This window comes from Felis catus, chromosome A2 (genome assembly GCF_018350175.1).
Source record: "Felis catus isolate Fca126 chromosome A2, F.catus_Fca126_mat1.0, whole genome shotgun sequence".
Classification (NCBI taxonomy): Eukaryota; Metazoa; Chordata; class Mammalia; order Carnivora; family Felidae; genus Felis; species Felis catus.
This window is the reverse complement of record NC_058369.1, coordinates 36,642,208-36,655,187: the sequence shown is the minus strand read 5'-3', so window position 1 is coordinate 36,655,187 and position 12,980 is coordinate 36,642,208. Positions and strand designations below refer to the sequence as shown.

General features: G+C 41.5%; 1 protein-coding gene and 1 long non-coding RNA gene across 11 annotated transcripts in view; one reads left to right on the top strand and one right to left on the bottom strand.

Annotated features, from left to right (window-relative positions):
- FRMD4B (FERM domain containing 4B) overlaps positions 1-12,980 on the top strand; it is a 356,794-nt gene that overhangs the window by 50,045 nt on the left and 293,769 nt on the right. The gene's annotated exons all lie outside the window — the stretch shown is intronic.
- The window catches only part of LOC123384120, a 69,133-nt gene that overhangs the window by 28,366 nt on the left and 27,787 nt on the right, over positions 1-12,980 (bottom strand). For 3 of the 5 annotated variants that reach the window (XR_006594794.1, XR_006594793.1, XR_006594796.1), the window contains one exon: positions 3,361-3,536. The exons of the other annotated variants lie outside the window; for them this stretch is intronic. This is a non-coding gene — a long non-coding RNA (uncharacterized LOC123384120). The remainder of the gene's footprint in view (positions 1-3,360; positions 3,537-12,980) is intronic. 5 annotated transcript variants of the gene reach the window in all.

Sequence of the window (12,980 nt, the reverse complement as noted above, 5' to 3'; positions counted from 1 at the left end):
AGAAAGAACTACCATCTAGAGCAAGGGTCAGCAAACTTTTTTTTTAAAGGGCCAAATAGTGAATATTTTCAACTTTTTTTTTGGCCATGCAGTCTCTGTTGCAACAACTCAACTCTGCATTCTAGTGCAAAAGTAGCCATAGCTAACGTGTAAAAGAATGAACATGGCTGTGTTCCAATAAAACTTTATTTACAAAAACTGGCCACTAGTCCAGGGACTGTAGTTTGCTGAGTTCTGCTCTAGGGAAAAATAGTAATAACATGCTGCCAGAAATACATGTCTTTTTTTTTTTTTTACAAAAACAGAATCATACTACATTAGCTATCTTGTATGTATTTAAATATTTATGGGTGTCTGTTATGTGCCAGCTCATGGAAAGTAGTGTAGACAGTGGTGAACAAGACAGACCAGAGACTCTGCTTTCATGGCATTTATTGCAGGGGACACACTGTGAACCCAGTAAGTGCTCTGAAAGTCACGTGGGCGGCTGTGTTAAACGCTTTCGTGTATCATAACTTTTGCTACAAATTCCCTATTCATGGGTGTTTAATTTCCTTAATTGCTTCTGTTGTAGATTACACGGTCATAAGAATTCTTGGAATTAAATCTTTATGAAAAACCATCACTTTTTACTTAGGCTGAATTCCTTAAACTTGGAATCGCTGAGTCAAAAGGCATACGATTTTTTTTTTCAGCCTTTTATTTGCTGGGCATTGCCAAACTACTTTCTAGAAAACTTACACCAGCTTAGACTTTCACCTGGGCTGACCTTTTTTCTTTCTTACTTCCTTTGTGCAACAAATTGAGTTTCATGAATCGACAAAGTAAAATGAAAGTGGCGTAAATCTAAGCCATGAAACAGAAATGAAGAGATAGGGAATCGTTTGAACGAGAGGAGCCCTCTTTCAGATGTTTTGTCTCTGGGGACATCCTGTGATTTGATCCCTACATAATGGTTAGAATTAAATCTCAGAGGTTCTTTAGAGCTAGCGGACATCAGTTATTAACTGCCTTCACGATGTGCCAGAAACTATGCTCAGCCCTTCATCTGCCTGATCGGAATTAAGCCTCAGAACAAAATTGAGCTGAGAAGCTACAAATGGCCCGATGGTGGAACAGGACCATGACCATATCTCTTTGAACTAGAGGAGAAATCTCAAGCTGGCAACCTTGTGGTCAGTTTTCTTTGGCTCACACAGTGTGGCCCCGTACAGTGTGTAAAATTTTGTTGACGTAGCTCCAACCATTTTAAAACTGGAAAATGTCCCATAAAATCCCTTCTCAAGACTTTGCAAAATTTGCAAGATCGAGGCACACCAGGGTCCCATTCCCGCTTGCTGAAAGTTGAGTGTGTCAGAAGGTTTGCTCTCTCTGCACTGGGACTTCCATTCTGGTAAAGATATTATTGAGCTAAGATTGGCAACCCCTCTGAATTCCATCCTCTTTCAAACCAGTAGTGACTTTACTGTTGGGACAGGGCAGAGGTGTGGGGACAATGCGTTTCCTGCCTCCTCACCCAATCCACTCCTCTTATGTAGTTGATTGCCTGAGTTTGTGGTCGTACTGTTAATCACTGGGCTGTGGGAAAAGACAGGACTAAGGAGATGGAGGCTGATATAGGTCCAGCCACCACTGCGACCCATCATGGGCCCTGGTGGTGGGGACACTTGAACTGTTAGGTGAGGGCACACCAGCTGTTGGGGGACAGTGGGCAAGATGACTCTTAGTTTCTCGGCTTCTGCCTCTGTCCTCTTATGTACTTCTTTCTCACTTGTGCTTTGTTCATCCTCCAGATTCTTTTGTCATACGTGTCACCACCATACTTGGCCACGTGGAATAGGTCTCTCTACTCCATCTCACCTTAGAAAATAGACTTGGCCAGGAAGGGCACACAAGGAGTCAGACCATTGTCTCCTCCCCTTTCCTCTAGTATCTCTCTGCCAAATGGCACTCCCCACAGCCGGGCCCTGTGCCCACCTGTCCCCTGCTTGGAGCCCAGGCACAGACTGGTTTCCTGCTAGGAATGGTTCTGGCCTTTGCTTAGCTCGTAACTCTGTATGGCTGGAGAAAAACTGGGGCTCTGCAGGCCTCGTGGCTCTGGGAGCCAGAGCTGGGCTATCTCAGGTCTTTACCTGGCATTGTATCTATTTGTATGTATCTGTATACAGCCATATTGTGCAAAGAAGAAATTGCTGTTACATATATGTGCTTCCCATACCCTAAGCAGGAAGGAAAGGACAATCTGAGAGTCTGAAGGTACCAGCAAAGAGTAAGAACCAAATCTGAGTGCGGTCCCTGCAATAGCAGGAAGTAGATTTAGGGACTCCCTGGGGCCAAAGGAGCCAGGAGAAGGAGGCTTCTATAAGGTGCTGCAGCAAAGTCTCTGTGCCGGGAGGGGGCACATTCCTGCCCCACGTCCCCCATGAGCCCACCTGGCAGCCTCTGTCTTCAGCAATCTCTCTCATCTCCAGATTTCTGAAACTGCGCTCTCCAGTATGGACGCCATTTGCCACGTGCAGTACCGAGCACCTGGAAGGTGGCTAAGCCAAGGTGAGCCGTAATGGAAGTATAAAATACACAGACGGCTCGAAGACTCTGTACGTGCAAAATATCACATTCATAAACTCATAATGGTCACATGTTGAAATGATCATATTTTGGCTATCTTGGGGTCATATATGCTACTAAACTTGATTCTATCTGCTTCTTTTTACTTTTATTAAGTGGCTACTGACGTTTGAAAATTACCTATGTGCCTCTCCTTTGTGGCTCATGTTCTGTTTCTGTTAGACGGTCCTATTGTACAGTGCTCCCTGACTCAGCCACGTCAAATGTGCTTCTTTCTGGCTTCGCTCTGTATTTGTTACACGCAGGCACACTCACACATATGCGTGTGTATATATGTATAATAGAATAGATACTCTCAGTCTCCCTAGGTATAAGACAGGACTCATGTCTCCTTACTCTGTGTTTTATCACTGTCTGCTCAGGTGCCCCTTTTGCTATTAGACAGCCAATGCATGTTTCATAATGATGCTTTCATGCATTTGACAAATATATATGGAACCACTACTCTGGGCCAGGCTCCCCTGGGAACTTAGTAAACTTTAACTCAATATCTGACCTAATTCCCACAGGGTAAGAGTTATTAGCTTTGTTTCACAAATCAGGAAACAGAGTAGAAAGTTGGAAGTAACTTGCTCAAGATCACCTACTGTGGCAGGAAACAGGATTCCAACACGCTGTGGTCTGGCTCCAAATCATGTCTCCTTTCCACTTGAATATGATCATACTGCTGAGGATTCTTTAGGCCAGGCCACTTGCCCCCTAAACCCTGTCTTCTTATGTGTCTGTACATACCTATTACATGCTTGTTAATGGTCTGTCTTTCCCAGGAGACTTCACAGGAGGATAGAAACTACTCTTCTGAGCACTGTTGCATCCCTGGGGCCTCGCTCTCTTGGACATATGAAGGAATAAATGATAGTCCCTTCTCCTCCCAACCATTACAAAACTCATGTTGATTTCCGTTTTCCCTGGAGAGGATACAGATAGACATAAAACTCTAAAGCCATTTTTGCAGCAACTGTAATGTTGTAAACATTCATTTTGTATTTTATTTATTTAGAGCTCCATTATGCAAAGAAAGAATCATTTATGTGAGAGTCTGGGGAAGTAATCTCTCTTTCCCTGCTGATCCCTCTTTCTGCACGTTACGTTATCTCAGACCAACATGACAAAACCCAGGCACATGTCTTTTGTCAAAATGGAATGTGCATCCTCACAACAGCTGTGTGTTAAATGTTGCCAGAGCCTTGGTACCAACCTAGGACTGTGGGCTTTTCATATGATCTCGGCATAGCTTACTCATTATGGAAGTGGCGAATGGATTGTAACACGCCAAGACCACTTAATGGTGGTAAGACGGGAAACCATCCTGCCCACCAGAGAAGAAAGGCAGCCAGGCATGAAGAGAGGAGCATCAAGCTGTAAACCATAAGAGTGGTCACTGGTCTCAGCTTTGCCATTGATTCTCTCCCCGACCTTGGATGAGCCGTGATTCCTCATGTTGTGAACCTTAGTTTTCACATCTATTAATTTGAGGACATTAAAATACATCAGAAAGGATAGCAATGTCTACATCTACCCTGTGTAACTATTGAGAACAGGAGAAAAAAAAAAGTCTTGGGCAAAAAAATCATAAGACTCTGGAGTCTGAGTCCGAGATCTGAATTTAACACCTGGCTCCTCTCGACTGGTTGTCTGACCTCAAACTGGTCATTTCACTTATAGGGGCCTTGATTGCCTTTTGTTTGTGTAAAATGTGATCATTAGACTGAATGACCTTTTTTTAAAAAATGTGTATTTATTTTTGAGAGAGAGAGAGAGATAGTATGCTAGTGGGGAAGGGGCAGAGAGACAGCGGGAGACACAGAATCTGAAGCAGGCTCCAGGCTCTGAGCGGTCAGCACAGAGCCCGATGCAGGGCTCAAACTCACGAACCATGAGATCATGACCTGAGCCGAAGTCAGACACTTAACTGACTGAGCCACCCAGGTGCCCCCGGACCGAATGATCTTTAAGTTTCCTTCGTGGTTGGAAATATGTACATGTATTTGTGTAGAGATTAGAGGGTGGATTTTGGTAGATGCATTCACTAGCTTTTGTCCTTCCTAGGTGGGGACAATTATTTAGGAATCAGAAAATTTTTTAGGGTCACATGGTGTAAAAAATGTACAGTGATTCCTGTGTGAATGCTCTGGAAGCAAATTAATCTCCTTTTCATTAGAGCCATGAGTTCCTCTAAACAAATGAGTCAGAGCAAAATTTTGGTTGTCATCATCAGAATCTTCATGCACAGGTTGACCTTCTATATACAGTCCATTTCTGTCATGTCTGGTTGTCTAGTCTACATTGAGTAGTTATGTAGTGTTGAGGTTGTGTAGGTTATGTTAGAGTTAAAATACATGGTCTTTTATTAAGTTGGTTTCATTTATAGATCTTGAGAGGCCTTGGGGTGATAAAATCTGAGTTATGCATTGCATTAAGCAGAGTTATATAAAGCCTGTTGAATATTAATTTTGTAATGATTCACCTTACAGTTTTATGAGACTAGATATAAAAAGATACTGTGAATAATTGAACCTATGGTCTATAAAATGAAGTCTAGAGAAGAGAGAATAATTAGAAGTGAAGAGGGCCAAGCCTTTTCCTTCTTCGCTGAGATCAAGTTAATTTAATCTCATCCCGTTTCTGCAGATTCAGGCTTCCTGGTTTCTTAGAGCATTAGATGAATGTGCGGTATAGAATACAAAGCTAATAAAATGTGGATCTTTTCTACCATGTTATTGTTTTCATTAGTTTTAATGTGTCCTCTAAATATATTTTAACTTTATAGTCTGAATATTTTATATATATCCTTCTTCAGGTTGCGTTTTTCAAAACTGCTTCTAAAATAAGGCAAGTTCTTGCACATAAGAGATAGAAGTAGTTATATTTCTTATCTTTCAAATTGTATTTTGTGTAAGTTATACAAATGGGCAATAAGCATGTGAGAAGATGCTCGATATTATTAGCATCAAGGAAACGCAAATTCAAAACGCAATGAGATACTAGCAAATACCTATTAAAGTGGCTAAAATTAAAAGACTGACAATACCGAGTGTGGGTGAGGACGTGGAGCAACTGAAACTCTCACACACTGCTGGTGGGATTTAAAGTGGCAAAGCCATTTAGAACACACTTTTCAGTTTTGCTAAAATTGAAAATGCCCTTATTAGAAGACCCAGCCAGTCCACTCCAAGGTATTTACAGGAAAGAAATGAAAATATACGTCCATGCAAAGATTTGCCCTGGAGTGTTGATATGGTTGCCTTTTTCGTAGCTCTAAACTGGAAACAATCCAAATACCCATCAGCAGGTAAATGGATAAATCATTTGGGGTCTAGCCATACAATAGAATACCGTAAAATAAAACAAAATAATTTAAAAGAAGAACAAACTATGAGTATGTGCAACAATATGGATGTAGCTCAAAGATATCATGCTGAGTGAAAGGAGCCAAGCACACAAAATTTAGACTATAGGATTCAACTGCTATGAAATTCTAGAAAAAGCACACTAATATCTAGTGACAGAAAGAAGAGCAGTGGTTGCCTGGGGCAGAGGTAGGAAGTAAGAGGGAGGATATCGTACACAGGACCATAATGGAACTTTTCAGGAGATAGAAATGTTCTATGTCTTGGTTGTGCTGATAAGTACAGAAGTGAATATATGTCAGCATCTGATGAACTGAACACTTAAAGTGGGAATATTTTATTGTATGTAAATTATACCTCAGTAAAGTTGATTTTTAAAAAAAATTTTTTTTAATGTTTTTTTTATTTATTTTTGAGACAGAGACAGAGCATGAATGGGGGAGGGTCAGAGAGAGAGGGAGACGCAGAATCTGAAGCAGGCTCCAGGCTCTGAGCTGTCAGCACAGAGCCCCACACGGGGCTCGAACTCCCGGACCGTGAGATCATGACCTGAGCGGAAGTCGGACGCTCAACCGACTGAGCCACCCAGGTGCCCCTAAAGTTGGTTTTTAAAATGCCTTTTGGGGCACCTGGGTGGTTCAGTCGGTTGAGCGTCTGACTCTTGGTTTCCGCTGAATGCTCTCTGGGTTCGTGGGATTGAGCCCCACGTCGGGCTCTGTGCTGAGTGCAGGGCCTGTTTATGATTCTCTCTCTCCCTCTCTGGCCCTCCCCCACTCACGTGTGCATGCACACTCTCTCTCTCTCAAATAAATAAACTTTCAAAAATAAAAAATAATAAAATGGCTTTTGCAATATCTTTCGTCGGTTTATGAGTATACTCCCTAAACACTGATCTTCCAAGATTTTGATTCCAAGTCAAGTTTCAGTATTTACTCATTGTGAGATGGAGTCTGATACACACACATACAATAAAATCGGTGTAACAAGTGTTTGACCAACCTTTAGAATTTCCCCGAGAAACAAAAGAGATGACAAACTGGTAGAAATGATTTATAAATCATGATACTGTGCAGAAAATTGCCTGTTGCTAACCCTCCGTAGTTCACTCTGCCAGTCAGAGTGAAATTACCTTGGTATGGGGCGCATGTAAAATTAGTTGAACCTCTTATCTGGGCCCCAAATGAGCTCCCCCCCCCCCCCGATTGAATGCCTGGCTAGTGTACAGACTATCCTAGCAGATTTCCTTAGCATTTTAAAAATATCCACCTGCCTCAGGCCATGTGACACAGTGATCCACCCACTCACACCGTAAACCCTTCACTTCCAGCATTGACAAGCTACACAATCATTCCTCCAAGTCAAGATACACTGTACGAGTCAGCTTGTCAACGAGGTTTTAAGCTTCATCTGACATCTCCCAAGAATCCTCTGCTTTCAGAGCAATGAGCTCTAAGTTGGAGGCTCTAACCTAATTGTGGGGTAACGATGAGGTTGTTCTTGGAGAAGCCTAGGTCTCTTCTGCACATTAACAATTTGTAGCATGGGCAGGTAATTGCGTTTTGATTCTGAATGGACAGGGAGCACTGAAAAGTTGGGTCCTGCTTGAATCTAAAACAACACATACATTCATTTGACAGAAAGTCATTTAAAAAAAAATTTTTTTAATGTTTATTTTTGAGCAGAGAGGGACAGAGCGTGAGCAGGGGAGGAGAGAGAAAGAGGGAGACACAGAATCTGAAATAGGCTCCAGGCTCTGAGCTGTCAGCACAGAGTTCGACACAGGGCTCGAACCCGTGGACCGTGATATCATGACCTGAGCCAAAGTCAGACGCTCAACCGACTGAGCCGCCCAGGTGCCCCATTGACAAAAAGTCATTGAGTACTGTGTGCATTGTCCTGGGTTCTGGGGGTTCAGCAGTGAATAGGACAAGCAAGGTCAGTCTCCTCGGGGAGCTTACGTTCTAGTGGAGGGGTGGGTAGCCATCAAGTAAACATGTAATTTCAGGATCGTACGGGAAATACGCAAGGGTAGAGAATAACACAAATGCAGGTTGATACCATACAGGATATAGTGGTCAGGGAAGATCCTGCATGTTGAGTTGGGAAGATGAGGTGGAACCAGCTGTGTGACAGTCTAGAGAAACAGTAATCTGAGCAGTGAGGACTGTAAGTGAGAATGAGCTCGGCAAAGTAAGGAAGGAAAAGGAAGCAAATGTGAGAAGTATCAAGGGTGGAAGAAGGACTGTCGTGAAATGACGCTTCAGAGGTGGAGAGCAGATAAAACTTAAGTTTTATTCCATGAACATGAGAAGATATCGGGGCACCTTGGTGGCTCAGTCATTAAGCATCCGACTTGGCTCAGGTCATGATCTCACCGTTCATGAGTTTTAGTCCCACATCGGTGTACTCAAGCCCCACTTTGGGTGAGCAGGATTTCTGCTTTGAGTGAGTTTGAGCCTTGCTTTGGGGGAGCCCCACTTCTCTCTCTCTCTCCCTCTCTATCTCTCTCTGCATTTCACCAACTTGCACCCTCTCTCAAAAAAATAATAATGATGAGAAGTTATTGAAGGGCTTTAAGCAGGGGGAAAAATTATCTGATGTGTAAATATGGCCACTACGTGAAGAAGGGATTGTCTTGGGTCAAGTGGGGAAATTAATAAGAAGACTGTTGAAATAGTCTAAGGGAAAGATGATTGTGGCTTGGACTGGACTGGTGGCATTAGAAATAAGGAGATAGGAACAAATCGAGGGGCGGACCATAGTGGTAGTGCTGCGAGGGTTGGAGCAATGGGAAGTGGTGGGGAAAGCATCCATAGTTTTATGGTCTGAGCAACTAGTAGCTAATGGAAGTCTTTATTAGGAGACCACCTACAGTGATTGGTTATGGTGTCTGTATCCTTGCTTTGCCTTTAGGACACTGACCAAATGACTCTGAAGATTGAATAGCAGTTAATTATTTGTAAACATCCTGTGAATGGAACTCAGGTTGCAAAGACTCTGTTATCTCTCATCTGTGATTTTCCAGACATGCTAATAAATGAGTGCTGGAAATGTCATGATTTTCTAATCACAACCTTCTTTTCCTAAAAGCCGTTTCAGCCAACATCCATCATCAGTTCAGAGCAATATCCAAACTCTTTCTAGCTCTTGTTTACTGCTGGTATGCCACTATTCCCAACACACTCACTGCCAAGGAAGTACTTTGAGGAGTCTACTTGTGCTCTGGAAAACTTTTGGGAAGGTTGCCTTTTTTTGTTAATTATGGCTCAGGGATTACTTTGTCAGAAACTCGGAAGCCCAGGAGTCTATAAAAATGACAAGGTATTATTAAATATTTAAATATTGCTCATTTCTCCATGTAGTATGAGATTTGGGCTGAGATAGAATCTTGGGCTGTTTCGTTTCCGTGTTTACCGTCTTGCATAGAATCACAGATTCAATTTTGTCTCTTGAGCAAATTTTAAATTTGCTTCAAACAAGCAAGAATGGCATTAAATTGCCTTGACCTAGGTGCGTTGAGATTTTGTTGTTTCTCTGTATTCATGGAGAGTAGTGAACATTAGCACTGAAACAGAAGCATCTCAGTTTGTGAAAATGCTGTTGGAGTAACGATGAGAAAAATCTTTTTAAATGTTTTGGATTATTTTCTTTTGCATTATAAAAATAACCTAGCCCATCCTAGAAAATTTGGAAGGTACAAGATCAAAATCAACCATAGCCCAATCACAAAGAAATCCATGTGATGTTAAAGTTTCTCATGAAATGTTAGTGTGGAAAGGGGCTTGTTGGATTATCTGGTCCAACTTCTCATTTTGCACGTGAAGAAACTGAGGTGCGGGGCAGTGTGGAGTTTAGAACCCAGGTTTTCTCAGTTTTGAGCTGTTTTCCTGATTGCTGATGTGGCTTCACAAGCAGTCTAGATTCTTGGGGTCTTAATGGAGGCTCAGTATCTGCCACACCCTCTTTCTGAGCAAAGGGGTTGTGACATCTTAACACTGGGCATGCACGTGGCTCCATCTGCCCCCTAGTGTTCAGGAGGATGCATGGTCTTAAATAAGGATGGTGTTAAATGGCCTTGACTTGGAGAGCATTTCCCATTGAGCCACCTGCATCAGAATTATCTAGGATGCTTGTCGAAAATGAAGATTTCTGGGACCCACCCCTGGTTTTTGAAATCAGAACCTCTAGAGGTGGGAGTAGGAATCTGCGTTTTTAACAAACTCAGATCCATTGAAAAATAATACTTTGTCAATAAGAATAAAACTTCCCATATTGAGTCATTCAAATTCTCTAACCTGTGATAGATAGACGATAGCTAGATACATACATACATACTAGTAAATGGGTAAAAAGTTTCTGACTCCACACAAAGAAACTGTCGATGGTTATCTCTTGGGAGTAGAAATAGGGTGAATGGGAGAATGAAGGCTTCTCTGTTCCATATAAGCTAGAAACCTGGATTTTCAGAACACAGATGTGTTTGGAATTCCCTTTATAAGTATGCCTATGGTCAAGCTATTTCTTTGAGAGACTAGAAATGTCTGCAGATTATTATTTATTTGCTAGTATGTGGACAGTGGGAGAAAGGGAACACTTCGCTGATATAAGAGGACATAGAAGGATCAACCAGGGGACAAGGTGAAATCCAAGTTCGTTCATTTATTTGCTCACTTATTTATTCAATACCTATTCATTGACTACTTTGCGTGTACCAGAAACCATTTGAGGTGCTGAGGACATGGGAGGGAATAAGACAGCAGGGTCCCAATTATGTAGAGCTTACAGTCTATTATGGAGAAACACCAATAGAGTTAAACAAGATAATTTTAAATGGTGACAAGAGCTGTGAAGAAATAAAGGAGCTATGCCATTATGAATGATTGAAGGGCTATTCTCTAGTGGGAAGGGACAGCCTGAGAGGTGACATCTGAGCTGAGGCCTTAGTGGCAAGAAGAAACCAGCCATGTGCATATCTGGGGAACAAGTTTCCATGAAAGGAGGCTGCAAGGACAAGGTCCTGAGGAGAAATTAGCTTGATATATTTGGCATGTGTAAAGAAAACTGGCATGGCTAACACAAGATTCAAGTTAAAGTTTAAGAGGAAGACAGGGCCAAGCCACATACTGTAATCATGCCACAGTAAGCAGTTTGGATTCTATTTTAAGTGTAATAGAAAGCCTCAGGAGACCTACATTCAGGGAAGGACAGTTGATATCATGAGATTTGAGTTGTTTTTTTTTTTTTTTTTTTTTTAAAAACCACTTCAGCGCTCAAAATTATATAGAAACTGGGAGTCCAGTTTTAAGAAAATGTGCAACTACTTCAGGAGAAAATTACTGGGAACCACAAAAGAACAAAAGAAATAGTAGGATATACCATATACATGGAAAGGAAAGACCAATATTATAAAATGCTGATTTTTACTGAAGAAAGGATTTATAAATTCATTGAGGTTCTGAACAAAATCCCAACAGCATTCTAAAATTGAATGGAAATGTAAAAATGCAAGAATTTGGGGCACCTGGGTGGCTCAGTCAGTTAAGTAACCAACTTAGGCTCAGGTCATGATCTCATGGTTTGTGAGTTAAAGCCCCATGTCAGGCTCTGTGCTGGTAACTCAGGGCCTGGAACCTGCTTTAGATTCTGTCTCCCTGTCTCTGCCCCTGCCCCCCAAAGAATAAGTAAGCATTACAATTTTTTTAATAATAATAAAAATAAAAATTCAAGAACGTAATAAGGGAGGTTTGCAAAAGAAGAAGGAATGAAGGTTTCCCCTAATTATCAAAATATTTATAAAACCATAGTAATTAAGACATTATGTTATTGGTATAGCGGTATTGAAAAATAGATCAGTGGGACAGAATAGAGACTGAACAAATATAGACCCTTCCCTGTAGACCCTATAGACACAGGAAGCATTGAAATTCAGAATGGAAAACATAGAATATCAGAAGTAAATGTGTATCAGAAGTAAGTTATTTCTCCTTATGGAAGAATAAGTTTCCAGACTTACACTTCGTACAAAAATCAATTGAGGTGAATTGAAAACCTCAGTATAAAATGTAAAAGTTCAAAACCTGTAGGGAGATAAAAAGAAAGTATCTTTATACCGTTAGGATAACATAGATTTTGTAAGCTAGAGACACAAAACCACACTTAAGAATGATGAAGTTGATGGATTTCACTATATCAAAATGTATAACTTGTATAATGTATAACAAAATAATGCCATAAAATTAAAAGGCAAGTGACAAACCAATAGAAGATATTTGCAACCTGAAATAACTGACAAAAACCAGGTTTCTAGAATCTCTAGCAAATTCCTATAAATCAATAAGGAAAAGTCAAACTACCCAGTAGGAAAAATGGGCCACTTACTAACAGTCCGTGTCTTGAGGGGAAGACATGAATGAGCAATAAAAATGTGAAAAGGCTTTCCACATCGCTGATAAAAGCAAGAAACGCCAGTTTAAAATCCCAGGATAGCATTTTATGCCTGTCGGAGTAGCAGAAATTCAAAAGGTTGAATTAGACAAGTAAAACTTGGCAAGGAATTGAGATAAACAGCACTTGGAGAATAAGTTGTCATCCCCCAGTTACACTTGAGAATGCACATATTCCACAACAGATTTTCCTGCAGACAGAAAGTTAGCAACATTGTTTCTCCAAGGAGGAGCACTTGGTATTTTTGTGAGGGGCAAGTCTCTGTCCCTCGAGACTTTCATGCACTGTAGAAATTTAGCATCCCTGCTCTCCTCCACCCCCAACTCACAAAAGAGCTCTCTCCCATTTTCAGTTGCCCCCAGGAGAGCTGGACTTAACCAGGACAAAGTCCTGCAGGTATACACAGGGCTGCCACAATACTAATGGGCCGGGACAGCCTCTGCCACTGAACAGAGGGATCTGGACTCTGGAGGAGGATTGTGAAGGGTGTCCATCGGAGCATCCTTTGTCATGATTGGACCCCGCCCAATAGCCATCAGTCCAGAAAAGGAGAATTAA